Genomic DNA, 27,102 nt, shown 5'->3' on the forward strand with positions numbered 1-27,102 from the left:
CTATGTTTATCTTTGGGTCTAAGATGTGTTTCCTGTAGACAGCATATAGAAGGATCCTGTTTTTTAATCCATTCTGCCAGTCTATGCCTTTTGATTGGGGAATTCAGTCCATTAACATTTAGAGTTATTACTGTTTGGATAATATTTTCCTCTAACATTTTGCCTTTTGTATTATATATATCATATCTGACTTTCCTTCTTTCTACACTCTTCTCCATACCCCTCTCTTCTGTCTTTTTGTATCTGACTCTAGTGCTCCCTTTAGTATTTCTTGCAGAGCTGGTCTCTTGGTCACAAATTCTCTCAGTGACTTTTTGTCTGAGAATGTTTTAATTTCTCCCTCATTTTTGAAGGACAATTTTGCTGGATATAGGAGTCTTGGTTGGCAGTTTTTCTCTTTTAGTAATTTAAATATATCATCCCACTGTCTTCTAGCCTCCATGGTTTCTGCTGAGAAATCTACACATAGTCTTATTGGGTTTCCCTTGTATGTGATGGATTGTTTATCTCTTGCTGCTTTCAAGATCCTCTCTTTCTCTTTGACCTCTGACATTCTAACTAGTAAGTGTCTTGGAGAATGCCTATTTGTGTCTAATCTCTTTGGGGTGCGCTGCACTTCTTGGATCTGTAATTTTAGGTCTTTCATAAGAGTTGGGAAATTTTCAGTGATAATTTCTTCCATTAGTTTTTCTCCTCCTTTTCCCTTCTCTTCTCCTTCTGGGACACCCACAACATGTATATTTGTGCGGTTCATATTGTCCTTGAGTTCCCTGATACCCTGTTCAAATTTTTCCATTCTTTTCCCGATAGTTTCTGTTTCTTTTTGGGATTCAGATGTTCCATCCTCCAGATCACTAATTCTATCTTCTGTCTCTTTAAATCTATCATTGTAGGTATCCATTGTTTTTTCCATCTTTTCTACTTTATCCTTCACTTCCATAAGTTCTGTGATTTGTTTTTTCAGTTTTTCTATTTCTTCTTTTTGTTCAGCCCATATCTTCTTCACGTCCTCCCTCAATTTATCGATTTCATTTTTGAAGAGGTTTTCCATTTCTGTTCGTATATTCAGCATTAGTTGTTTCAGCTCCTGTATCTCATTTGAACTATTGGTTTGTTCCTTTGACTGGGCCATATTTTCAATTTTATGAACGTGATCCGTTATCTTCTGCTGGCGTCTGGGCATTTAGTCAGATTTCCCTGGGTGTTGGACCCAACAGGTTGAAAGATTTTTCTGTGAAATCTCTGGGTTCTGTTTTTCTTATCCTTCCCAGTAGGTGGCGCTCATGGCACACGTTTTTCTGCGGGTTCCACCAGTAAAAGGTGCTGTGGGTCCTTTAACTTTGGAAAACTCTCGCCGTGGGGGAGGTTCGCCAGCCGCAGCAGCTGGAAGAGTGCCAGCCGGCCCGCGGGTCCAAACGCGGGGAGGGTTGCCAGCCGCTGCAGCCCGGGAGAGCGCCTGACCGAATTTCCTAGTCGACCCGGGGCACCAAGCGTGGCGGGAGGGTGCCAGCCGCCGCAGCCCGGGAGAGTGCACTGTTCCCAGCTGGACCGGGGAGTCACGTGTTTGGAAGGGAACCCCCCGGTCACCATTCTCCGCGGTCTGGGGATTTCCGACCCAACTCTCTCAGTTGGTCCGGGGGGTCTTGCGTGGTGGGGGCGCCAGCCGCCACGGCCCGAGGGGACCCCCTGCCCAATTCTGCCAGCTAGCCTGGGAAGGAGGAGGGGAGGGACTCTGGCCGCTTGCCGTCCCGCCCGGGAAAGCCCACGCCCCTCGGCGATCTCACTGGAGCTGGTTCTCCCAGACAGTCAGCCGTTCCAGGATGGGGTACGCCGTCCCTTTGATCTCCGTCGTTGCTCCGGGAGCTGCTCTGTATCGTCTCCACTCCCCCAGTAGCTGTTCTGGAGGAGGAAAGGTGAGGGTGGCAAGGCTGTCAAGGCCGGTGGCAGAGGAGCTGGTGAAGGAGGAAGAGGGCACGGTGGTGGTTGGAGAGCCGCCGAAGCAGGAGGAGAAAGGGAAGGATAAGATGGCTGATGGAGCGCCGCCAGAGCAGAAGGGGAAAGAGAAGGGCAAGATGGCGGCGGGAGCGCCGCCGGCGGAGAAGGGGGAAGAGGAGGGCTGGCTGGCTGGCGGCCGGAGCGTCGCTGGCAGAGAAAGAAGGAGAGGAGGGCTGGCTGGCTGGCGGCGGGAGCACCGCCAGTGGAGAAAGAGCCTTAGGCCTAGTTTTAAGTAGGCTTGAAAAAATGTTATACTACCAGAAAAATCAAGCAAATGTGAAAGAAGGCAGCATTGAAAGAAATGAGGGCAAAAAGGTGTGACTTACAAAAAACAATTGATAAAATGACTCTAGTAAGTCCTTCCTTAATAATTACTTTGACTGTAAATGAATAAATGCTTTCAAAACAAAAAAAAACGAAAGAAAGAAGTGGTGGAAGAGGAAAAGGAGAAAAGAGGATATGATACACTTCTGTCTTGCCAACCTCTAGCCTTTGGTAGTTGGGTACTGAATTCATGCTTTATAATGAGGGATCCATCCTCAAATTTCCATATTGTAAATTAAGGGGCTCCCATGTGGGTGTAGGATTACTAACCACCTCTCATTCACAGCCTCATATACTTTATACTGGTATGGTCCTTCAAATATTATTCAAAGGACAAATTTAACTCGTTTTAGTTTCACAGCATCTTATGGCATAAACTTATTGGTTATGATCTCCCACTTTGCAGAAGAGAACACTGAGGAAGAAGGAAATGATTAACCTTGTCTAGGACACCACAGCTGCTGGTAATAGAACTGGGACTGATCATTAGTTCATTGTTTTGTTATACTACATTTCCTTTTCTCTACTTGACTCCTTTCTAAATAAAAATTTTTTTAATTAAAAAAAAGAAAGAATGTTTGTAATGTTTGTTGTTTACAATAAAAATATTTTTTTAAAACAAAAAAATGGAGATCCCTCAAAAAATGTTTTGCCATAAAAACATTAATACATAGGAAGAATAGTACAATGAACACCCACATACCCATTGTCTAGATTCAACGATGGTTAATATATTACCGTATTTGCATCATATAGACACACAGACACACATTTACATATATATGCATACACATAAACATATATATATAAGCAAACATTTTGCTGAACTATTTCAAAGCAAACTATGGATATCACACTATGCCGCCCCCCTTCCTCTATATAACCTCCACACCATTATCACATCCAATAAAATTAACAAGAGTTTCCTCTCATCATCTAATTGTAGCCCCATTCACATTTCCCCTATTTTCTATAAAATATATTTTATAGTTGTTCTTTTTTTTCTTTTGGAACCATGATCACCAAGATCAAATGTTGCATTCAGTGATGTCTCTTAACCCTGTTTTTATCTAGAATAGCCCACCCTTAATTTTCCCCTATGACTCAGGCTTTTTAGAAGAGATGAAGACCTGTGGTCTCAGTATCACTGAATTAGTTACCTATAGATGCATAACAAATTACCCAAAAGCTAACAGCCTAAAACAACAACAGACATTGAGTATTTCACATAGTTTCACGGGTCAGGAAATGGGGAGTAGCTTAGTGGGTGGTTCCAGCTCAGGTCTCTTGTGACATTGCAGTCAGGATAATAGCCAGGTCAACAACTGAAGGCTTGACTGGGACCAAAAGATCCTCTTCCAGGCTGGCTCATTCATGCAGCAAATCAGTGTTGGCTGTTGGCCTGGGGTCTCTGTTCCTGTCCACATGGGCCTCTCCACAAGGTTGCCAGAGTGTCTTCACGACATGGCAGCTGGCCATGCCCCATAGTGAGTGACCCAAGGGACCCAGGCAGAGGCTGCACTGTCTTATATGACTTAGCTTCATGCTATCACTTACATGATATCTGATTGGTGATGTGTCAATCGAATCAACTCAAGGCTGTCACTTGTAGGAGGTAAGGATTTCTGGGGCCATGTTAGAAGCTGGTGACTGTACCTACATTTAGGATTTATCTGATTGATTCCTTGAGGTGTCATTTAACATTGTGCTGGTCTGAAGCTGTTACGCATTCCAGAAAAGCCACGTGCTTTTAATCCAGTCTTGTGGCAAGCAGACCTATCTTTGAGTGGGACCTCTTAATTAGGTTGTTTCCATGGAAATATGACCCCACTCATTCAAGGTGGGTCTTAATCCTCTCTTGGAACCCTTTATGAGAGAGAACTCAGAACCAACAGAGAGCAGAGAGATGAAACCAAGCACAGATGTTTGGAGATGCAGAAGGCAATGCCCCAGGAGATGTCAGGAGATGAGATGTTTGAAACCAGAAGCCAGGAGAGAAGGACGAAGACATCACCATGTACCTTTCCATGTGACCGAGAAACCCTGCACACGATCAGCATTTCTTGAGTGAAGGTATCCTTTTATTTGATGCCTTAGTTTGGACATTTTCACAGCCTTAGAATTGCTACTTATAACTTTAAAAATCCCCTTTATAAAAGCCAATCCATGTCTGCTATATTGCATTCTGGCAGCTTTAGCAAACTGAGACAAACATGTTCCATATTCCTCTATTTCCAGTATTTCTAATAAACTGGAAGTTAAATTGAAAGGCTTGATTAAATTCCAATTAAAATATTTTTGGCAAGAATATTTCTTTGTAGAAGCCACACTCTTCCTTTTATATGACATCAGGAAGCCCCAAATGGCTAGTCTCCCACAGTTGTGATGCTAAGTTTGATCACTGGGTGATGCAGCCATCCACACTCAGGTATGTTTTGTTTGTTTTTCCCCCCATTATGATTAGCAAGCTATCGTGATTGACATTTTGGTCCCACATGTATATTCGGTTCTCCATCATAATTTCACTCGATGGTTTAAGCTTTCAGTGGTGATCTTTACTTGAATCAATCATTTTAGTAAGAGTTGAAAAATTATGTTTTCAAATTCTGTCATTTCTTCTCTGTGTTTTCCTCATTAAATGGAGCCATGTGGTTACTCTGAGCTATAGTTCTTAATGATAAAGCAGTACAAATGCTTAATTTTTTCCCTTTAATTATAAATTTCACCACCTTTGATGATAGCAAATAAGTTTTGGGTTGTTTTTTTTTTTTTTTCAAGTTACATGTTTTTATTGAGGGATCATTTAATACAATAAAGTTCACCCTTTGTAGATTATAATTTGATGTATTTTGACAAAGATACAGGCCTGTAACTACCATTACAATCTAGAAGTAGAACATTTTCATCACCTTCAAAAGTTTCTTGTACACTCTGCATTCAATTCTCTTTCCTACCACAACCCTTTAGCAATTTGTTTTTGATTTTGGTTTTCTCTTTTTAAAATATTATTATGGGTCCATAGATGTTTATAGACTGGTGTCACTTAATTAAATAAATGTTATTCTTTGATGCTCAAATTTTCTCAATTTTGTTTGGTGAGAACCCTTTCCAGCTGGTTCCTGGATTTTTTTTTATATATATAGATATCCTTTTCTCCATCATCCATTGCATGCTTCCTGTTTTCAGGCATAGCAAGATTGTTCCAGGTTCATTTTGGCTTCCCCTGCCACTGACCTGGAATCAGCCTTATCTCCAAGGAGCCCTGGTCCTGAGGAAAGACTTTCTGCTACTTCTAAGCAGAAAATATTGAGTTCAGTAAAGGTGAACTAGAGGCCTAAGGACTTCTAGGCCAAGATGGTGGCTTAACAATGTGTACATTTTAGTTCGTCCTCCAGAAAAGCTACTAAATAACCAGAAACAGTACAGAAGCTCCTGGGCCACGTCAGTGACTGGACACACAGCGTACCCCAGCCTGGACCAGCTGGACCGGCTGCGAGTGCCCCCAGAGCCGTGAGTTCCCCAAGCCACGGCAGCTGGCGCCCCTCCCCCACAGGCTGCTTCCCAGAGGGGAAAGGAAAGGGACTTTACCAGCAGCAGGGGCTGGACCCAACCAAACACCAAGTGTGGAATTAATTAACAAGTTCTGACTACTAAAAATAGTCCCCCAGCTCAGGTGAACCTGGTCAAAGCGGAGAGCTCTGATTTTTGCTCTGGAGCCGAGGGGGCAGGGCTGATGGAAAAAGAAAAAAAAAAAGGAAACAGAGGTTTTTGTGGCTGTGTTTCTACAAAGGCTTGACTGCCTCTGAATTCAGCGGCAGGATCTCTCAGGGTGCAACTGCCTTAGACATAGGCAGAAACAAGCTTGTTTGAGGGCTTGTCTGGAGCCTGTGCCTTCCCCAGGGGTGGGGTGAAGCCCAACTCAGCTGGAATCCCTCCCTCAAGGAATTCAGACACCAGGGCTTGGTAATTGGAAGCCATTAAAACCAGCCTACAACCTCTCCTCTGTCTCCACCACGCCTCCAGCAGGGACAGTCTGCCAAAGTTAAAGGTACTGCATCATCTTACGCTGGTGGGACCCGCAGGCAGACAAGCACCACAGACTGGGCAGGATAAGAAAAACAGAGTCCAGAGACTTCACAGGAAAGTCTTTCAACCTGCTGGGTCTCACCCTCGAGGAAAACCAATGCAGGTGACTCTTTCCTCCTGACAGGAGGCCAGTTTGGTCTGGGAAAATCCAGCTGGGGTCTATAATACTGTTGGGGGGGGGCGCACCGAAAGAGAGACCACATAATTCAAAACTGCAAGCCAATTTGGAGTCTTTATTAGCTGGCTGGCGACTGCCTCAGAATCTTCCAAGAAGGAAGATTCAGAGAGCAGCACCTAGAGGTTTTCAAGGTGTGCTTGTAAAGGCTAAAATCATGTTGTGGTTTTGCAGATGCTGGTAAGCAAGTGTATCATAGAAGCAGAACAATGTCGTTAGCTGTTGCCAAAACACATTCCATTCTCTCAGTTCCCTAACATTGGTTAATGTTTAACTCCTGGGGACATTCCGCCCCAATGTTGTGGGGACTTTCCTTGCTTGGGCCTGATTGATTGCTTCTGGCCCTTCACAATACCTAATTAGACCCCCCTAAGTGTGGGAGGAAAAAAGCACCACACAAGCAGGGCAAAAAACAAGAAAACAAGAACTGAAAAATTCTCCTCTGTTAAACAAAACCTAAGCTAGAGGTCCAGATAAAGCTGAACTGAATGTCAAAGAACAGATAGACAACAAATTCACCCAGCAAGAAAATTCTAGGTAAAGAAGTGAAAGCAATCTCCAGAATAAACTAATTAAGGTAATTAAATACTCAGACGCCAGCAAAAAATAACAAATTACACTAGGAAAATTGAAGATATGGCCCAGTCAAAGGAATAAACCAACAATTCAAATGAGCTACAGGAGCTGAAACAATTAATTCAGAATATATGAACAGATATGGAAAACCTCATCAAAAACCAAATCAATGAATTGAGGGAGGATATAAAGAAGGCAAGGAATGAACAAAAAGAAGAAATCGAAAGTCTGAAAAAACAAATCACAAAACTTATGGGAATGAAAGGCACAGTGGAGGAGATGAAAAAAACAATGGAAACTTACAATGGTAGATTTTGAGAGACAGAACATAGGATTAGTGAACTGGAGAATGGAACATCTGAAATCTGACAAGAAACAGAAACTATAAGGAAAAAAATGAGCAGAGACTCAGGGAATTGAAGGACAATATGAAGCTCACAAATATATGTGTTGTGGGTGTCCCGGAAGGAGAAGAGAAGGGAAAAGGAGGAGAAAAACTAATGAAGGAAATTATCACTGAAAATTTCCAACTCTTATGAAAGACTTAAAATTACAAATCCAAGAAGTACAGCATCCCCCAAAGAGAATAGAAGTACTCCAAGACATTTATTAATCAATATGTCAGAGGCCAAAGAGAAAGAGAGAATCTTGAAAGCAGCAAGAGAAAAGCAATCCATCACATACAAGGGAAGCCCAATAAGACTATGCACAGATTTCTCAGCAGAAACCATGGAGGCAAGAAGACAGTGGGATGATATATTTAAATTATTAAAAGAGAAAAACTGCCAACCAAGAATTCTATATCCAGCAAAATTGTCCTTCAACAATGAGGGAGAAATTTAAAAATTTTCAGACAAAAAATCACTGAGAGAATTTGTGACCAAGAAACCAGCTCTGCAAGAAATACTAAAGGGAGCACTAGAGACAGATACGAAAAGACAGAAGAGAGAGGTGTGGAGAAGAGTGTAGAAAGGAAGACTATGAGTAAAGGTAAAAAGAAGGAAAATTAGATATGACATATAAAATCCAGAAGGCAAAATAGTAGAAGAGAGTACTACCCATGCAGTAATAACACTGAATGTTATTGGATTAAACTCCCAATCAAAAGACATAGTCTGACAGAATGGATTCAAAAACAGGACCCATCTATACGTTGTCTCTACTCAAAGGACATGAGGGCAAGGACACAAACGGACATTTGCACACCAATGTTTATAGCAGCATTATTTACAATTACCAAGAAATGGAAACAGCCAAAATGTCCATCAACAGACAGGTGGCTAAACAAACTGTGGCATATACATACGATGGAATATTATGCAGCTGTAAGACAGAATAAAGTTATGAAGTATGTAACCACATGGATGGACCTTAAGGACATTATGCTGAGTGAGATTTGCCAAAAACAAAAGGACAAGTACTGTATGGTCTCACTGATATGAACTGACATTAGTGAACAAACTTGGAATATTTATTTGGTGACAGGGACCATCAGGAGATCAAAATAGGGTAAGATATTGGGTAATTGGAGCTGAAGGGATACAGATTGTGCAACAGGACTGAATATAAAAACTCAGAAATGGACAGCACAATATTACCTAACTGTAATACAATTATGTTAAAACACTGAATGAAGCGGAATGTGAGAATTATACAGGGAGGAGGGCTGGGACCATAAATGAAATCACAAAAATAGACGATAAAGATTGAGATGGTATAATCTAGGAATGCCTAGAGTGTATAATGATAGTGACTAAATGTACAAATTTAAGAAATGTTTTTGCATGAGGAAGAACAAAGGAATGTCATTACTGCAGGTTGCTGAAAATAGATGGTAATTAATATTTAAAAATTTCAACTTGTGTGTGAGACTAAAGCAAAAAATGTTTATTTGGTACAAAATTTATATTTTGACTAGTGCATGTCCTAATATAACTTATGTAGATAGTTGGTTGAACAACATAAGTACATGGAACCTTGAGTAGGACATGAGATTTTGTTGGTTTGTCCAGAGTGATGCCCAGATAAATCCCAGAGTGATTTGATCAGTGAGTGGAAAAGTGTTTGCAAAGTCCCCTTCGGGGAATGGTGAGAACGGGAGAAATTTCACCCCCCACCCCCAGTTGAATTCTTGATATTCTCACAAGCAGTGTGGACAACCAAAGCTATAGACTGAGCACCAAGTTTTGGGGTTTGTTCATATGAAATTTAACCCCACGAGGGATAGGTTAAGCCTACTTAAAATTAGGTCTAAGAGTCACCCCCAAGAGAACCTCTTTTGTGGCTCAGATGTGGCCTCTCTCTCCAGCCAACACAACAAGCAAACTCACCACCCTCCCCCTGTCTACGTGGGACATGATTCCCAGGGGTGTGGACCTTCCTGGCAACATGGGACAGAAATCCTAGAATGAGCTGAGACTCAGCATCAAGGAATTGAGAAAACCTTCTCGACCAAAAGGGGGAAGAGTGAAATGAGACAGTGTCAATGGCTGAGAGATTCCAAACAGAGTCAAGAGGCTATCCTGGAGGTTATTCTTATGCATTAAGTAGATATCACCTTGTTATTCAAGATGTAATGGAGAGGCTGGAGGGAACTGCCTGAAAATGTAGAGCTGTGTTCCAATAGCCATGTTTCTTGATGATGATTGTATAATGGTATAGCTTTCACAAGGTGACTGTGTGATTGTGAAAACCTTGTGTCTGATGCTCCTTTTATCTACCTTGTCAACAGATGAGTAGAACATATGGAATAAAATTAAATAATAAGGGGAACAAATGTTAAAATAAATTTAGTTTGAAATGCCAGTGATCAATGAAAGGGAGGGGTAAGGGATATGGTATGTATAATTTTTTTTCTGTTTTCATTTTATTTCTATGTTATCTTTTATTTCTTTTTCTAAATTGATGCAAATGTTCTAAGAAATTATCATGATGATGAATATGCAACTGTTATGATATTGTGAATTACTGATTATATATGTAGAATGGAATGATTATATATTAAGAATGTTTGTGTTTCTTTGTTGTCATATTTTTTAAATTTAAAATTAATAAAAAAAAATTAGGCCTAAGAGTCACCCCCAAGAGAACTTCTTTTGTTGCTCAGATGTGGCCTCTCTCTCCAGCCAACACAACAAGCAAACTCACTGCCCTCCCCCTCTCTATGTGCAATATGACTCCCAGGAGTGTAAACTTTCCTGGTAACGTGGGACAGAAATCCTAGAATGAGCTGGGACTCAGCATCAAGGGACTGAGAAAACCTTCTCGACCAAAAAGGGGGAAGAGAGAAATGAGATAAAGTATCAGTGGCTGAGAGGTTTCAAACAGAGTCGAGAGGTTATCCTGGAGGTTATTCTTATGCATTATATAGATATCACATTTTTAGTTAAGGTATACTGGAGAGGGTGGAGGGAAGTGCCTGAAAATGTAGAGCTGTGTTCCAGTAGCCATGTTTCTTGACGATGATTGTATAATGATATAGTTTTCACAATGTGACTGTGTGATTGTGAAAACCTTGTATATGATGCTCCTTTTTCTATGATATGGGCAGATGAATGGAATACATGGATTAAAAATAAATAAAATAATAGGAGGAACAAATATTAAAATAAATATAGTAGATTGAAATGCTAGTGATCAATGAAAGGGAATGTAAGGGACATTCCCTTTCTATGTCTAAGGGACATAGAAAAAAATAGGGGAAACAAAGGCTAAAATATTTTGGGTAGATGGAAATACTAGCAGTCAATGAGTGGGAGGGGTAAGGGGTATGGTATGTGTGAGTTTTTTCTTTATTTTTCTGAATTGATGAAAATGTTCTAAGAAATGATCGTGGTGATGAATATACAACTATGTGATGATATTGTGAGTTATTGATTATATACCAAGAATGGAATGATCATATGGTAAGAATGTTTGTGTTTGTATATTGTTACGCTTAAAAAATTTTTTTTAATTAAAAAAAGTCACAAGCATTGAAGTATATAACAATAAAAATATCTGCTGATTAACAACCTGTTAAAAAAATTAAAATTAAAATTAAAAAAAGATGAAATAAAAGCTAGGAAAAGAGATGTGTTCAAAAGAGATAGCAAAAATAAAAGTGATTGTAGAAAGGGGTGGAGGAAACAGATGAGGGAAGGCTAGTGCCCTACAAATCCACCAGAGAGTTTATCTTTCTGTCTTTTATCCTACTTCGAGAATGCATACTTAGGTCACTGGTCTGAGAGTGTCATCACATCTGTCTTGTCTGCGGCAATGATCCCTTGGGGGCACATCTGATCCCCCAGCATGTATCATGGTGTGCAGCTCGGCAGGAGCTCCGGAACTATTGCATAAGCACAACTTTTGAGTAGTGCCCTCCATGGATAATTTAAAATCTGATTTCATTACAAATATAACCCATTAAATTGCCAGGAACACTTCCAGGATCCATAAATTGTTTAAAGCAAAGTTCACCTCAAGGTACTTATTTATAAAGACACATAAAATCATCACGCTTGAGAGCTAAAAATCTCAATCACCATTTTGTTAACAAAATTGCCACTTCCCGCCCTTCCCTTCCCCATTTTAGGATCTCTGAGCCTATAAAGTGAAGCTTGTGAAAAACTTACTGATGCCTTACATTTAATACCCACAGAAGAAAACAGGATTAAAGGAAGCTCATAGGGTTGGTTCTATTTTGAAGTCAAATGTGCCCCATTTATTCGACCTTGAAGCTGAGTGACCTCTATGCTCTTGCCCCTTCCCTAAAGGCAGGACACGTCTCAATACGTGCAGAGGTTTTCCCAGGAAAGCTGCAACCCAGGATACCCACAGAGAGGCCCTTGATGGCTAAGTTCACATGCCAACTTGATTGGCTGTGGAGTCCTGTCGTTCATTCGAACACTGGCCTTGTTGCTACTACAGACGTTTCTCGAAGATGGCACTGGCCTCTGCAGTCCATTGACCCTCAGTAAAGGAGGTGACCCTCCACAATGTATGTGGAGCTCTTAATAGCAAGAACTAAGGGTTCCGGAGGTCAGAAGAATTTCAGCCTCAAGGCTACACCATCCATTCTTTTTTTTTTCTTCTTTTTTTTTTTTATTACTTAACGGAAAGAAAGAAATTAACCCAACATTTAGAAATCATACCATTCTACATATGCAATCAGTAATTCTTAACATCATCACATAGATGCATGATCATCGTTTCTTAGTACATTTGCATCAGTTTAGAAGAACTAGCAACACAACAGAAAAAGATATAGAATGTTAATATAGAGAAAAAAATTAAAGTAATAATAATAGTAAAAAACAAACAAACAAACAAACAAACAAAAAAGAACCTATAGCTCAGATGCAGCTTCATTCAGTGTTTTAACATGATTACTTTACAATTAGGTATTATTGTGCTGTCCATTTTTGAGTTTTTGTATCTGGTCCCGTTGCACAGTCTGTATCCCTTCAGCTCCAATTACCCATTATCTTACCGTGTTTCTAACTCCTTCTGGACTCTGTTACCAATGACATATTCCAAATTTATTCTCGAATGTCGGTTCACATCACTGGGACCATACAGTATTTGTCCTTTAGTTTTTGGCTAGACTCACTCAGCATAATGTTCTCTAGGTCCATCCATGTTATTACATGCTTCATAAGTTTATCCTGTCTTAAAGCTGCATAATATTCCATCGTATGTATATACCACAGTTTGTTTAGCCATTCTTCTGTTGATGGACATTTTGGTTGTTTCCATCTCTTTGCAATTGTAAATAACGCTGCTATAAACATTGGTGTACAAATGTCCGTTTGTGTCTTTGCCCTTAAGTCCTTTGAGTAGATACCTAGCAATGGTATTGCTGGGTTGTATGGCAATTCTATATTCAGCTTTTTGAGGAACCGCCAAACTGCCTTCCACAGTGGTTGCACCATTTGACATTCCCACCAACAGTGGATAAGTGTGCCTCTTTCTCCACATCCTCTCCAGCACTTGTCATTTTCTGTTTTGTTGATAATGGCCATTCTGGTGGGTGTGAGATGATATCTCATTGTGGTTTTGATTTGCATTTCTCTAATGGCCAGGGACATTGAGCATCTCTCCATGTGCCTTTTGGCCATTTGTATTTCCTCTTCTGATAGGTGTCTGTTCAAGTCTTTTTCCCATTTTGTAATTGGGTTGGTTGCCTTTTTGTTGTTGTTGAGCTGAACAATCTCTTTATAAATTCTGGATACTAGACCTTTATCTGATATGTCATTTCCAAATATTATCTCCCATTGTGTAGGCTGTCTTTCTACTTTCTTGATGAAGTTCTTTGATGCACAAAAGTGTTTAATTTTGAGGAGCTCCCATTTATTTATTTCCTTCTTCAGTGCTCTTGCTTTAGGTTTAAGGTCCATAAAACCACCTCCAATTGTAAGTTCCATAAGATATCTCCCAACATTTTCCTCTAACTGTTTTATGGTCTTAGACCTAATGTTTAGATCTTTGATCCATTTTGAGTTAACTTTTGTATAGGATGTGAGATACAGGTCTTCTTTCATTCTTTTGCATATGGATATCCAGTTCTCTAGGCACCATTTATTGAAGAGACTGTTCTGTCCCAGGTGAGTTGGCTTGACTGCCTTATCAAAGATCAAATGTCCATAGATGAGAGGGTCTATATCTGAGCACCCTATTAGATTCCATTGGTCGATATATCTATCTTTATGCCAATACCATGCTGTTTTGACCACTGTGGCTTCATAATATGCCTTAAAGTCTGGCAGCGCGAGACCTCCAGCTTCGTTTTTTTTCCTCAAGATGTTTTTAGCAATTCGGGGGCAGCCTGCCCTTCCAGATAAATTTGCTTATTGGTTTTTCTATTTCTGAAAAATAAGTTGTTGGGATTTTGATTGGTATTGCATTGAATCTGTAAATCAATTTAGGTAGGATTGACATCTTAACTATATTTAGTCTTCCAATCCAGGAACACGGTATGCCCTTCCATCTATTTAGGTCTTCTGTGATTTCTTTTAACAGTTTTTTGTAGTTTTCTTTATATATGTTTTTTGTCTCTTTAGTTAAATTTATTCCTAGGTATTTCATTCTTTTAGTTGCAATTGTAAATGGGATTCGTTTCTTGATTTCCCCCTCAGCTTGTTCATTACTAGTGTATAGAAATGCTACAGATTTTTGAATGTTGATCTTGTAACCTGCTACTTTGCTGCACTCATTTATTAGCTCTAGTAGTTTTGTTGTGGATTTTTCCGGGTTTTCGACGTATAGTATCATATCGTCTGCAAACAGGATAGTTTTACTTCTTCCTTTCCAATTTTGATGCCTTGTATTTCTTTTTCTTGTCCAATTGCTTTGGCTAGAACCTCCAACACAATGTTGAATAATAGTGGTGATAGTTGACATCCTTGTCTTGTTCCTGATCTTAGGGGGAAAGTTTTCAATTTTTTCCCATTGAGGATAATATTAGCTGTGGGTTTTTCATATATTCCTTCTATCATTTTAAAGAAGTTCCCTTGTATTCCTATCTTTCGAAGTGTTTTCAACAGGAAAGGATGTTGAATCTTGTCAAATGCCTTCTCTGCATCAATTGAGATGATCATGTGATTTTTCTGCTTAGATATGTTGATATGGTGTATTACATTAATTGATTTTCTTATGTTGAACCATCCTTGCATACCTGGGATGAATCCTACTTGGTCATGATGTATAATTCTTTTAATGTGTTGTTGGATACGATTTGCTAGAATTTTGTTGAGGATTTTTGCATCTATATTCATTAGAGAGATTGGTCTGTAGTTTTCATTTTTTGTAATATCTTTGCCTGGTTTTGGTATGAGGGTGATGTTGGCTTCATAGAATGAATTAGGTAGTTTTCCCTCCACTTCAATTTTTTTGAAGAGTTTGAGGAGAGTTGGTACTAATTCTTTCTGGAATGTTTGATAGAATTCACATGTGAAGCCGTCTGGTCCTGGACTTTTCTTTTTGGGAAGCTTTTGAATGACTGATTCAATTTCTTTACTTGTGATTGGTTTGTTGAAGTCATCTATTTCTTCTTGAGTCAAAGTTGGCTGTTCAGGTCTTTCCAGGAACCCGTCCATTTCATCTAAATTGTTGTATTTATTAGCGTAAAGTTGTTCATAGTATCCTGCTATTACCTCCTTTATTTCTGTGAGGTCAGTAGTTATGTCTCCTCTTCCATTTCTGATCTTATTTATTTGCATCCTCTCTCTTCTTCTTTTTGTCAATCTTGCTAAGGGCCCATCAATCTTATTGATTTTCTCATAGAACCAACTTCTGGTCTTATTGATTTTCTCTATTGTTTTCATGTTTTCAATTTCATTTATTTCTGCTCTAATCTTAGTTATTTCTTTCCTTTTGCTTTCTTTGGGGTTAGTTTGCTGTTCTTTCTCCAGATCTTCCAAGTGAACAGTTAATTCCTGCATTTTTGCCCTTTCTTCTTTTCTGATATAGGCATTTAGGGCAATAAATTTCCCTCTTAGCACTGCCTTTGCTGCGCCCCATAAGTTTTGATATGTTGTGTTTTCATTTTCATTTGCCTCGAGGTTTTTACTAATTTCTCTTGCAATTTCTTCTTTGACCCACTCATTGTTTAAGAGTGTGTTGTTGAGCCTCCACGTATTTGTGAATTTTCTGGCACTCCGCCTATTATTGATTTCCAACTTCATTCCTTTATGATCCGAGAAAGTGTTGTGTATGATTTCAATCTTTTTAAATTTGTTAAGACTTGCTTTGTGACCCAGCATATGGTCTATCTTTGAGAATGATCCATGAACACTTGAGAAAAAGGTGTATCCTGCTGTTGTGGGATGTAATGTCCTATAAATGTCTGTTAAGTCTAGCTCATTTATAGTAATATTCAGATTCTCTATTTCTTTATTGATCCTCTGTCTAGATGTTCTGTCCATTGATGAGAGTGGTGAATTGTAGTCTCCAACTATTATGGTATATGTGTCTATTTCTCTTTTTAGTGTTTGCAGTGTATTCCTCACATATTTTGGGGCATTCTGGTTCAGTGCGTAAATATTTATGATTGTTATGTCTTCTTGTTTAATTGTTCCTTTTATTAGTATATAGTGTCCTTCTTTGTCTCTTTTAACTGTTTTACATTTGAAGTCTAATTTGTTGGATATTAGTATAGCCACTCCTGCTCTTTTCTGGTTGTTATTTGCATGAAATATCTTTTCCCAACCTTTCACTTTCAACCTATGTTTATCTTTGGGTCTAAGATGTGTTTCCTGTAGACAGCATATAGAAGGATCCTGTTTTTTAATCCATTCTGCCAGTCTATGCCTTTTGATTGGGGAATTCAGTCCATTAACATTTAGAGTTATTACTGTTTGGATAATATTTTCCTCTAACATTTTGCCTTTTGTATTATATATATCATATCTGACTTTCCTTCTTTCTACACTCTTCTCCATACCCCTCTCATCTGTCTTTTTGTATCTGACTCTAGTGCTCCCTTTAGTATTTCTTGCAGAGCTGGTCTCTTGGTCACAAATTCTCTCAGTGACTTTTTGTCTGAGAATGTTTTAATTTCTCCCTCATTTTTGAAGGACAATTTTGCTGGATATAGGAGTCTTGGTTGGCAGTTTTTCTCTTTTAGTAATTTAAATATATCATCCCACTGTCTTCTAGCCTCCATGGTTTCTGCTGAGAAATCTACACATAGTCTTATTGGGTTTCCCTTGTATGTGATGGATTGTTTATCTCTCACTGCTTTCAAGATCCTCTCTTTCTCTTTGACCTCTGACATTCTAACTAGTAAGTGTCTTGGAGAATGCCTATTTGGGTCTAATCTCTTTGGGGTGCGCTGCACTTCTTGGATCTGTAATTTTAGGTTTTTCATAAGAGTTGGGAAATTTTCAGTGAAAATTTCTTCCATTAGTTTTTCTCCTCCTTTTCCCTTCTCTTCTCCTTCTGGGACACCCACAACACGTATATTTGTGCGGTTCATATTGTCCTTGAGTTCCCTGATACCCTGTTCAAATTTTTCCATTCTTTTCCCGATAGTTTCTGTTTGTTTTTGGAATTCAGATGTTCCATCCTCCAAATCACTAATTCTATCTTCTGTCTCTTTAAATCTATCATTGTAGGTATCCATTGTTTTTTCCATCTTTTCTACTTTATCCTTCACTTCCATAAGTTCTGTGATTTGTTTTTTCAGATTTTCTATTTCTTCTTTTTGTTCAGCCCATGTCTTCTTCATGTCCTCCCTCAATTTATCGATTTCGTTTTTGAAGAGGTTTCCATTTCTGTTCGTATATTCAGCATTAGTTGTCTCAGCTCCTGTATCTCATTTGAACTATTGGTTTGTTCCTTTGACTGGGCCATATTTTCAATTTTTTGAGTGTGATCCATTATCTTCTGCTGGCGTCTGGGCATTTAGTCAGATTTCCCTGGGTGCTGGACCCAACAAATTGAAAGGTTTTTTCTGTGAAATCTCTGGGTTCTGTTTTTCTTATCCTGCCCAGTAGGTGGCGCTCGTGGCACACGTTTGTCTGCGGGTCCCACCAGTAAAAGGTGCTGTGGGTCCTTTAACTTTGGAAAACTCTCGCCGTGGGGCAGGTTCGCCAGCCTAAGCGGCTTGGAAGAGGGCCAACTGGCCCGCGGTCCGAACGCTGGGAGGGTTGCCGGCCGCCGCAGCCCGTGAGAGCGCCCGTCCGAATTTCCTAGTCGGCCCGGGGTGCCAAGCATGGCGGGAGGGTGCCAGCCGCCGCGGCCCGGGAAAGTGCACCGTTTCCAGCCGGATTCTCCGCGGCCTGGGGATTTCCGATCCAATTCTCTCAGTTGGTCCGGGGGACTACGCGTGGTGGGGGCGCCAGCCGCCATGGCTTGAGGGGACCACCTGTCCAATTGTCCCAGCTGGCCCGGGAAGGGGGAAGGGAGGGATTCCGGCCGCTTGCCGCCCCGCCCGGGGAACCCCGCGCCCCTCGGCGATCTCACCGAAGTGGGTTCTCTCAGCCAGTCAGCCGTTCCAGGATGGGGTACGCTGTCTTTTTGATCTCTGTTGTGGCTCCGGGAGCTGTTCTGTATCGTTTCTACTCCCCTAGTAGTTGTTCTGAAGGAGGAACTAAGATCCGCGCGTCTTACTAAGCCGCCATCTTCTCCGGAAGTCTACACCATCCATTCTTACTGAAATTTCCAGCCCTGCCCACTTCCCCTAAAGAGTTTGGCTCCAAGACTTCAGCATCATTTTTACAGGATTTCCAGTCTTTGGTCTGCTCTTTGGTATTGGGATTTGCCAGCTCCCATAATCGTGTAAGCCACTTCCTTAGAAATAATGGATCTCTTACTTAATATACATATAATGAAGTACTATACAGGTGCTAAATGTGCTTATATCCTGTAGTTCTGTTTTTCTGGAGACCCCTGGCTGATATGGGGGCTGGGCAGGTGCTGGTTGAGCAGTTGGGGAGCTATTGCAGGATGCACACACACACACACTCGCTCAGAAAATGTGCAGAAATGGCCCTGAAGCCTGGTGAGGGGCTGTTCTCTTCAGGACTCTTCCCACAGCCTACCTGCAAACAATATTACACCAGTTCACATGTGATGTTAGAACCTTATGAAAGGACACTTCCTACTATTCCACACATCCTCTCTATCATTTTTGTTATATACTTAAATCTACATGTTATTAGCCCCCAGAGTGCTATTATATTTGCTTTAAAAGTCAATTGCCTTTTATATCATCGGATTGAGAAAGCCTTCGTGACCAAAAGGGAGAAGAGAGAAATGAGACAAAATAAAGTCCCAGTGGCTGAAAGATTTCAAACAGAGTCAAGAGGTTATCCTGGAGGCTATTCTTATGCATTATGTAAATATCCCTGCTTAGCTTATGGTGTATTGGAGTGAGTGGCTGGCAGCAAGTGCCTGAAACTGTAGAGCTGTGTTCCAGTAGCCTTGATTCTTGATGATGAGTTTATAATGATAAAGCTTTTGCAATGTGACTGTGTGATTGTGAAAACCTGGTGTCTGATGCTCCTTTATCTATGGTATGGACAGATGAGTAAAAAACATGGATAAAAAAATAAACAGTGGGGGGACGAAGGTTAAAATAAATTGAGTTGTTTGAAATACTAGTGGTCAATGAGAGGGAGGAATAAGGGGATGGTATGTACGAGTTTTTTCTTTTTTTTGCTGCAGTGATGCAAATGTTAAAAAAAAAATGATCATGCTTATGAATATCCAACTATGTGATGATATTGTGAGCCATTGATTGTACACCATGTATGGAAGGTTTGTATGTCAAGAATGTTTGTATGTTTGTTTGTTAAGTTTTTGTAATAAAAATATTTTTTAAAAAGTCAACTGCCGAGCGGGCCATGGTGGCTCAGTGGCCGAGTTCTCGCTTGCCATGCCAGAGGACCCAGGTTTGATTCTCAGTGCCTGCCCATGTAAAAAAAATAATAAACTAATGGTTGCCATTAAAACAAGAAAAAGCATTTTTAAAAAAAGTCAATTGCCTTTTATATCATCAGAATGAGAAAAACTTCTTGGCCAAAAGAGGGAACGGAGAAATGAGACAACGTCTCAGTGGCTGAGAGATTTCAAACCAAGTTGAAAGGTTATCCTGGAGGTTATTCTTACACATTATATAGATATTCCTTTTTAATTTCTGGTGCATTGGAGTGACTGGAGGGAAGTACCTGAAACTGCTGAGCTGCGTTCTAGTAGCCTTAATTCTTGAAGAAGACTGTATAACTATATAGCTTTTACAATGTGACTCTGTGATTGTGAAAGCCTTGTGTCTGACGCTCCTTTTATCCAGCCTATGGGCAGATGAGTAAAAAATAAATAAATAAGGATAAAAATACATAAATAATAAGGGGAGATAAAGGGTAAAAATTGGAAAGCTTGAAATGTGTGGGTCAATGAGAGGAAGGGATAAGGGGTATAGGATGTTTAAGTTCTTTTTTTTCTTTCTATTTCTTTTCCGGGAGTGATGCAAATGTTCTAAAAATGATCATGGTGAAGAATACACAACTATATGATGATATTGTGAGCTACTGATTGTATAATATGGTTGGACTGTACACGTGTGGATATTTCTCAATAAAAATAATTTTTTAAGTGATTTGCTTTTTTTTTATAACTTTCTTATTGTGAAATGTTACATATATACAAAAAGCAATAAATTTCCAAGTACATTTTAACAAGTCGTCATAGAACAGATTTTAAAGTTTGGTATGGGTTACAAATGCATGATTTTTCATTTTTTCTTCTAGCTAGTCCAAGACACTGGAGACCAAACAAAATATCAATATAATGATTCAACGGTCATACTCATCTGTTAAATACTATCTTCTCTCTTATACTCCTCCTTCTTTTTTTTTCTTTTTTGTGTAAAATAACATATATACAAAAAAGCAATAAATTTCAAAGTACACTGCAGCAATTAGTTGTAGAATAGATTTCAGACTTTGGTATGGGTTACAATTCCACAATTTTAGGTTTTCACTTTTAGCTGTTCTAAGGTACTGGAGGCTAAAAGAAATATCAGTGTAATGATTCAGCAACCATACTCATTTGTTAAATCCTACCTTATCTGTATAACTCCACCATCACCTTTGATCTTTCTATCCCACTCTTTAGGGGTATCTGGGCTATGACCATTCTAACTTGTTCATGTTGGAAGTGGCTGTCAATAATATGGGGTAGGGAGATGGAACTAGCTGATGTTCTGGAGAGGCTGGGCCCTCTGCATTTCAGAACTTACCTGGTCCAGGGATCCCTCTGGAGTGTGTAGGTTTCTGGAAAGTTATCCCAGTGCATTGAACCTTTGTAGAATCTTACATATTGCCCTAGGAATTCTTTAAGATTAGCTGGACTGGTTTTGGTTGAGGGGTTGGCAAGTTATGATAGGTAGCAATGTCTAATTGAAGCTTGCATAAGAGTGACCTCCAGAGTAGCCTGTCGACTCTATTTGAACTCTCTCAGCCACCGATACCTTATTTGTTAAACTTCTTTTCCCCCTTTTGGTCAGGATGGCATTGTTGATCCCACGGTGCCAGGGCCAGGTTCATCCCTAGGAGTCCTCTTCCACACCGCCAGGGAGATTTTCACCCCTGGATGTCATGTCCCCTGTGGGTTTCACTTGCAGAGTTGGGCTTAGAGAGGGGCCACAACTGAACAACAAAAGAGGTCCTCCAGAAGTAACTCTTAGGCATACCTATAGATAGGCTAAGCTTTTCCACCACATGCAGAAGCTTCACAGGGTCAAGCCTCAAGATCAAGGGCTTGGCCTATTGAATGGGTGTCCCTAATGTTTGACACATTATCTGGAGTTTCCCTGGTGGTAAAGTTTAATAGCTCCATATTTTTTTCTCCCATCGCTCAAGGGACTTTGCCAATACTTTCTGATCATCTGCTTAATATACTCTAGGAAGTATCCAGGCGTTACATTAATTTATACAGAATTACATGCCCTCATTCTTATTCTGGTTTCCCTGTGTTTGGGTTGTCTAAATGATCTATCCAGACAGGCTGAGTTAGATGATGTGCTACAGAAAATTTAGGTTCTGGGCAAAACAAACTTTTCTTTGTTTTGTCTCAAAGAGCAGGTGAAGTTCTAAAATACAGACAATGTCTTCCTTACCATTGTGTTCTAAATTACCTTAATCCTAACCTGGTTGGCTTCATTCTTATCTCTAAATACTAGGTTTTACATGTATAAAATAGCCTCTCAAAATCCAGAAATAACAATTACCACTTCAGACTAAATGTGGCAACTATAAAAGTTTACAATCTAAACCCCAATTTTCTTATAAGTATTTTCTAAATGAGATCATACAATATTTCCTCTTTTGTTTCTGGCTTATTTTGCCTCACCAAATGTCCCACACATTCATTTACATCATTGCATGCCACACAACTTTGTTCCTTTCCATGGAGCACAATGTTCAATCATATGTATACACCATTGTTCACCAATCTACTTCTTCGTGCATTTTCCAGCTGCCTCCATCTACTGGGACTTAAAACATCCAAAGTCCACAGTCCATCAACGCTCTCAATTTTAGATAATTTCATTGTTCCCAAGAGAAAGATAACCAATAAACACAACCTCACCAAACAGAAAATCCAAACCTTCACCTATCTCTTGTCCCTCCCCCCAGTATCCACCCTTGTACTGCTATAGTAGTGCTGATGTTTCCTGTTAAACATAGCCCATAGCATGCAATAGCAGTTTCCCTCTAGACCTGAAATTATACACTCTTTGTACAAGAATCAAACCCTTGAAGTAGTTCATGCAAGAACTTACTTATATTTGTAGTGTTAATCAGTGGGACACATGAGTCTGTACAACCCCTTTCAATCCCGTTCACCCTCAATATGGTAATATTACTTATAAACCCACTAGAGAACCGCCTTCACGTCTATCTATTCCCTTACAATTAAGTTCAATCTCATTAGCTAACTGTTCATCCATCTCATACTTCTGTGTATCTCTAGGTCCCCTATATTCTGTATTATAAGCCTCTTATTTTACCCCTACCAAGGCCATAAAAGTGGAATGATACAGTATCTATCCTTTTGTGTCTGGCTTATTTCACTCAGCATTATGTCCTCAAGGCTCATCCATCCTGTCATGTGCTTCATGACGCCATTTCGTCTTACTGCTACGTAATATTCCATCATGTGTACATACCACATTTTGTGTATCACTCATCTGTTGATGAACACTTGGAATGTTTCCATCTTTTAGCGATTGTGACTAGTGCTGCTATGCACATCGGCGTGCAAATCTCTGTTTGTGTCACTGCTTTCAGCTCTTCTTGGTATATACTGAGTAGCAGTATTGCCGGGTCATGGGGCAACTCATATTTTGTTTTCTGAGGAACTGCCAGACTGTCTTCCATAGCAGCTGTGCCATTATACTTTCCCACCAGCAATGCATAAGTGTCCCAATTTTTAAAGAAATTTTACAATGCGAAAAAATTGTAATATTTACCTAAATATTTGCCATTTCTTATTCTCGTCATTATTTTCAGTTGATCCAATTTTCCATCTGGTATCATTTTCTCTCAGAGGGAAGAACATCTTTTAACCTTTCTTGTAGCGCTAGCAATGACTTCTCTCAGGTTTCATTTGCCTGAAAAAAGCATTTCACCTTCATTTTTTTAAGTACTTTTTTTTTTATTTTGGAGCAATTTTAGATTCACAGAAAAGTTGAAAAGACAATCCCGAGAATTCCTCTATGAGCTTCACCCAGTTTTCCCTAGTGTTAGCAGCTTATATGGTATGCCTGTCAAAAATAAGAAATGAGCCCCCAGCCCACCTGACAACTGGCCTCTAGGTCTGTTTTTAGATTCTAATCAAGAAAATGATTTGCTATGGGAAGAGAAGTTTCCTGAAAGCACAAGTGTTACTGAATTCCCCAGGGTTCTACATGAATCCATGTCCGAACCTGACAGGCCATCCTCAGAAAGTACCTGTGGGCTGGGGTATTAAAACTCGACTCCTTTTTATTTCTTCTCAGCCCTTTACCTGGACAGATCGTTTGCAAGCTCAGGAAGAGGCCCAGCTCTTGTCCAGCCCTATAGGGCAATGGAAGTTACTCAACCTCAAAATGTACAGAACACAGCTTGACCACTGAGCTCTGGAGCTGCCACTGGTATTTCCTGTTAGAGCTGATAGAAAATAGCTGATCAAAGGTTATGGTGGAGTTATGCAGAGAAGGTAGGGTTTAATAAATGATTATGATTGCTGAATCATTAAACTCATATTCCTTTTAGTCTCCAGTATCTCAAAGCAGCTAGAAATAAAAACGTAAAATTGTGGAATTGTAACCCGTACCAAACTCTGAAATCTGTTCTACAACTAATTGTGGTGCTGTGCTTTGAAATTTATTGCTGTTTTTGTATCTATGTTATTTTCCATGAAAAAGAGAAAAAAATCTATTGTGATGATAAATATATGATATATATATATATCATATATATTTATAAATATATATATATATATATATATATATATATATTTATTTATTCCCTCTAGCCACCTATATTCTGGAGCAGCTAGAAGGAAAAATCTGAGAGGATGGCATGTAGCCCATGACAGACTCTGGGATCTGTCCTGTAACTACTTGTTGAAGAGTGCTTTGAAAACTATTGCTTTTTTCTCACTTTGCTTTGTATATAGGTTATAGTATACAATTTAAAAAGTTTAAAAAAAATTGGCTGGAAAGATAAGCCCTTGGTCAAATTGTAACCAAGAATTAACAAATATAATTATAGCCTACTGAACTTTCCTTAGATGATTATTAACCTCCTAGCATATTGTAACCATATCCACAAGATAAATAATTGTAACTGTTATAACTCATGAACTGTAGCTGGATGCCCTGATACTTGTTCTCTAACTGTAACTGAATAGCCTCATGATAATCTAGTGGCCCTGGATTTATTTTGTTATATAACTTAAAAAGTCTTACGATTCTGTTAACAGCCCCCTTAACGTTAACTTGAGCCAACCCTCCCCAATTCCTACCTTATGGCGCTAGTTTGGGCCAGTCCTGACCAGAGCTGGCCCGCCTGGCACGCATAGTAGCAAAACACTTCAACCTACAGTCACCTTAGCCTCGTTGTAATGCTAAAATTCTCACCCATAATCTATTAGGCTGCCATTTTGCTTACATACATCTTATGAACAAGTGTGTCAGCTGCCTTTGTGTGCCCCAAAGTTAAACTATCTTGAACCTTGTCATCCAAGCCACTGTGCTCATTATCATAATCCTGTGTTGGCCAAGATGCTGTAAAACTCTCAGAAGCTCTCCAGGTTGGGGAGACAAATCTGAAGCTCACAAGCCTCTGGTTCTCCTCACATCATGCTTTGCAGTAAAAGCCCTTTCTCGCTTTGAAACCTCAGTGTCATGGATTGGCTGTTATGTGCACAGGGCAGCGAGCCCTAGCAACAAAATGATGAAACCCTATGACACATTTTAATGAGTGACTGCTCGTTGAGCTTTACTTCTCTATATAATCTGCTGAAGACGAAACTTTGCCCCTATTTCTATGCTTGTACCTATCCATTTACTATGCTATTCCATGCAGCAGGATTAGCAGGAAATGATGTCATCACAGCTGTCATATCTCCCACAGCTGGAGGTTTAAGAGAAGCTATGAAAAGTGAAGGCATTGAATTTCCTCTGCCTTTAATAAAATAAAATGGCCATAAGAAGAACAAACCATCTGGAACAAACCTGGGACATGAGGAGGAGCAAGCAATCCATGATGAAAATGAAGTGGAAATTTTTCCTGGCTGGAAGAGATGGGTATGCAAGACAAAATTTAAAAAGCAGAAACACTCTCATTAAAGCTGCATAAGAGAAGCATGAAGTGTAAAATGATCCCAGACCTGCTGTTGATGATTGTACAACCAAACAAAGATTCAGTAAGTTGTGGTTTGTTTATTTTGGACATTATCCATGATGCCCAATAGATTGAGGGAGACGAAGGATACAATGACTGAGAAGCAAAATAGTGAACTGCAATACATGTATATGATGGAATTTGGTGCAGCTACAAAAAGGAGGGACATTGAGGGGCCCACAATAAACTGAAAAAACCTTTGGGGATAATGGGCTGGGCAAAATAAGCCAGAAACATAAGCCCTCAGTCTTGGGGTTTGTTTCTATGCAACTTATCCCAGCAAAGGATAGGTTAAGCCTACTTAAAATTAGGCCTAAGAGTCACCCCCAGAGAACCTCTTTTGTTGCTCAAATGTGGCCTCTCTCTCTCTCAGCCAACATGGCATGCAAACTCACTGCCCTCCCCCTCTACATGGGACATGACTCCCAGGGGTGTAAATCTCCCTGGCAACGTGGAACAGAAATCCTACAATGAGCTGGGACTCAGCATCAAGGGATTGAGAAAAACTTCTGGACAAAAAGGGGGAAGAGAGAAATGAGACAAAATAAAGTGTCAGTGGCTGAGAGATTTCAAATAGAGTTGAGAGGTTATCCTGGAGGTTATTCTTACGCATTATATAGATACCCCCTTTTTAGTCTATGGTGTATTAGAGTGGCCAGAGGGAAGTGCCTGAAACTGTAGAGCTGTGTTCCAGTAGCCATGTTTCTTGAAGATGATTGTGCAATGATTTAGCGTTTGCAATGTGACTGTGTGATTGTGAAAACCTTGTTTCTCAATTGTGTAATGATATTGTGAGCCATTGATTGTATGCTATGTGTAGGCTGTATAGTATGTGAAGATTTCTCAATAATTTTTTTTAAATGGGCAAAAGACTTGAATAGACATTTTTCCCAAAGAAAATAAACAAATGGCACACACACACACACAAACACCACACATAAAAAGATGCTTACCATCATTAGGCATTAGGGAAATGCAAATCAAAGCCACAATGAGATACCATTTCAAACCTACTAAAACGGCTACTATTTAAAAATGGCAAACTACAAGTATTGGATGGGATGTGGAGAAATAGAGACACTTGTTCTTCGCAAATGGGAATGTAAAATGGAACCATGGAACTGTGGAAGACAGTTTGGCAGTTTCTCAGAAAGCTAAGTATAGAATTACCATTTGACTCAGCAATTCTAGGTATACGTCCAAAAGAATTGAAAGCAGGGACTTGAACAGGTATTTGCACACCCGAGTTCATGCAGCATTATTCACAGTTGCCCAAAGATGGTAGCAACCCAAATGTCCATCAGCCAATTAATGGATGAACAAAATGTGACATATACATGCAGTGGAATGTTATTCAGCCATAAAAAAGGAATGACGTTCTGATACATGCAACAGTATTGATGAAACTTGATTATATCACACAGATTGTAAAAAGGCAGACTCTGATGGACAAATATTGCTAGATGTCACTGATATGAAATAATTAGAATAAACAAACTCATAGAGTCAGAATCTAGAATATAGGTTACCAGGGGACGGACAGGGGTAGGGAATAGGGAGTTAAAATGTACA

At 39.7% G+C, this 27,102-nt stretch overlaps 1 pseudogene; it reads left to right on the forward strand.

Moving 5' to 3' along the window:
* Nucleotides 1–27,102, forward strand: part of LOC143690418 (protein downstream neighbor of Son pseudogene) — a 49,627-nt pseudogene that overhangs the window by 19,680 nt on the left and 2,845 nt on the right.

The sequence above is a fragment of the Tamandua tetradactyla genome, chromosome 7 (assembly GCF_023851605.1).
Source record: "Tamandua tetradactyla isolate mTamTet1 chromosome 7, mTamTet1.pri, whole genome shotgun sequence".
NCBI classification, from domain to species: Eukaryota; Metazoa; Chordata; class Mammalia; order Pilosa; family Myrmecophagidae; genus Tamandua; species Tamandua tetradactyla.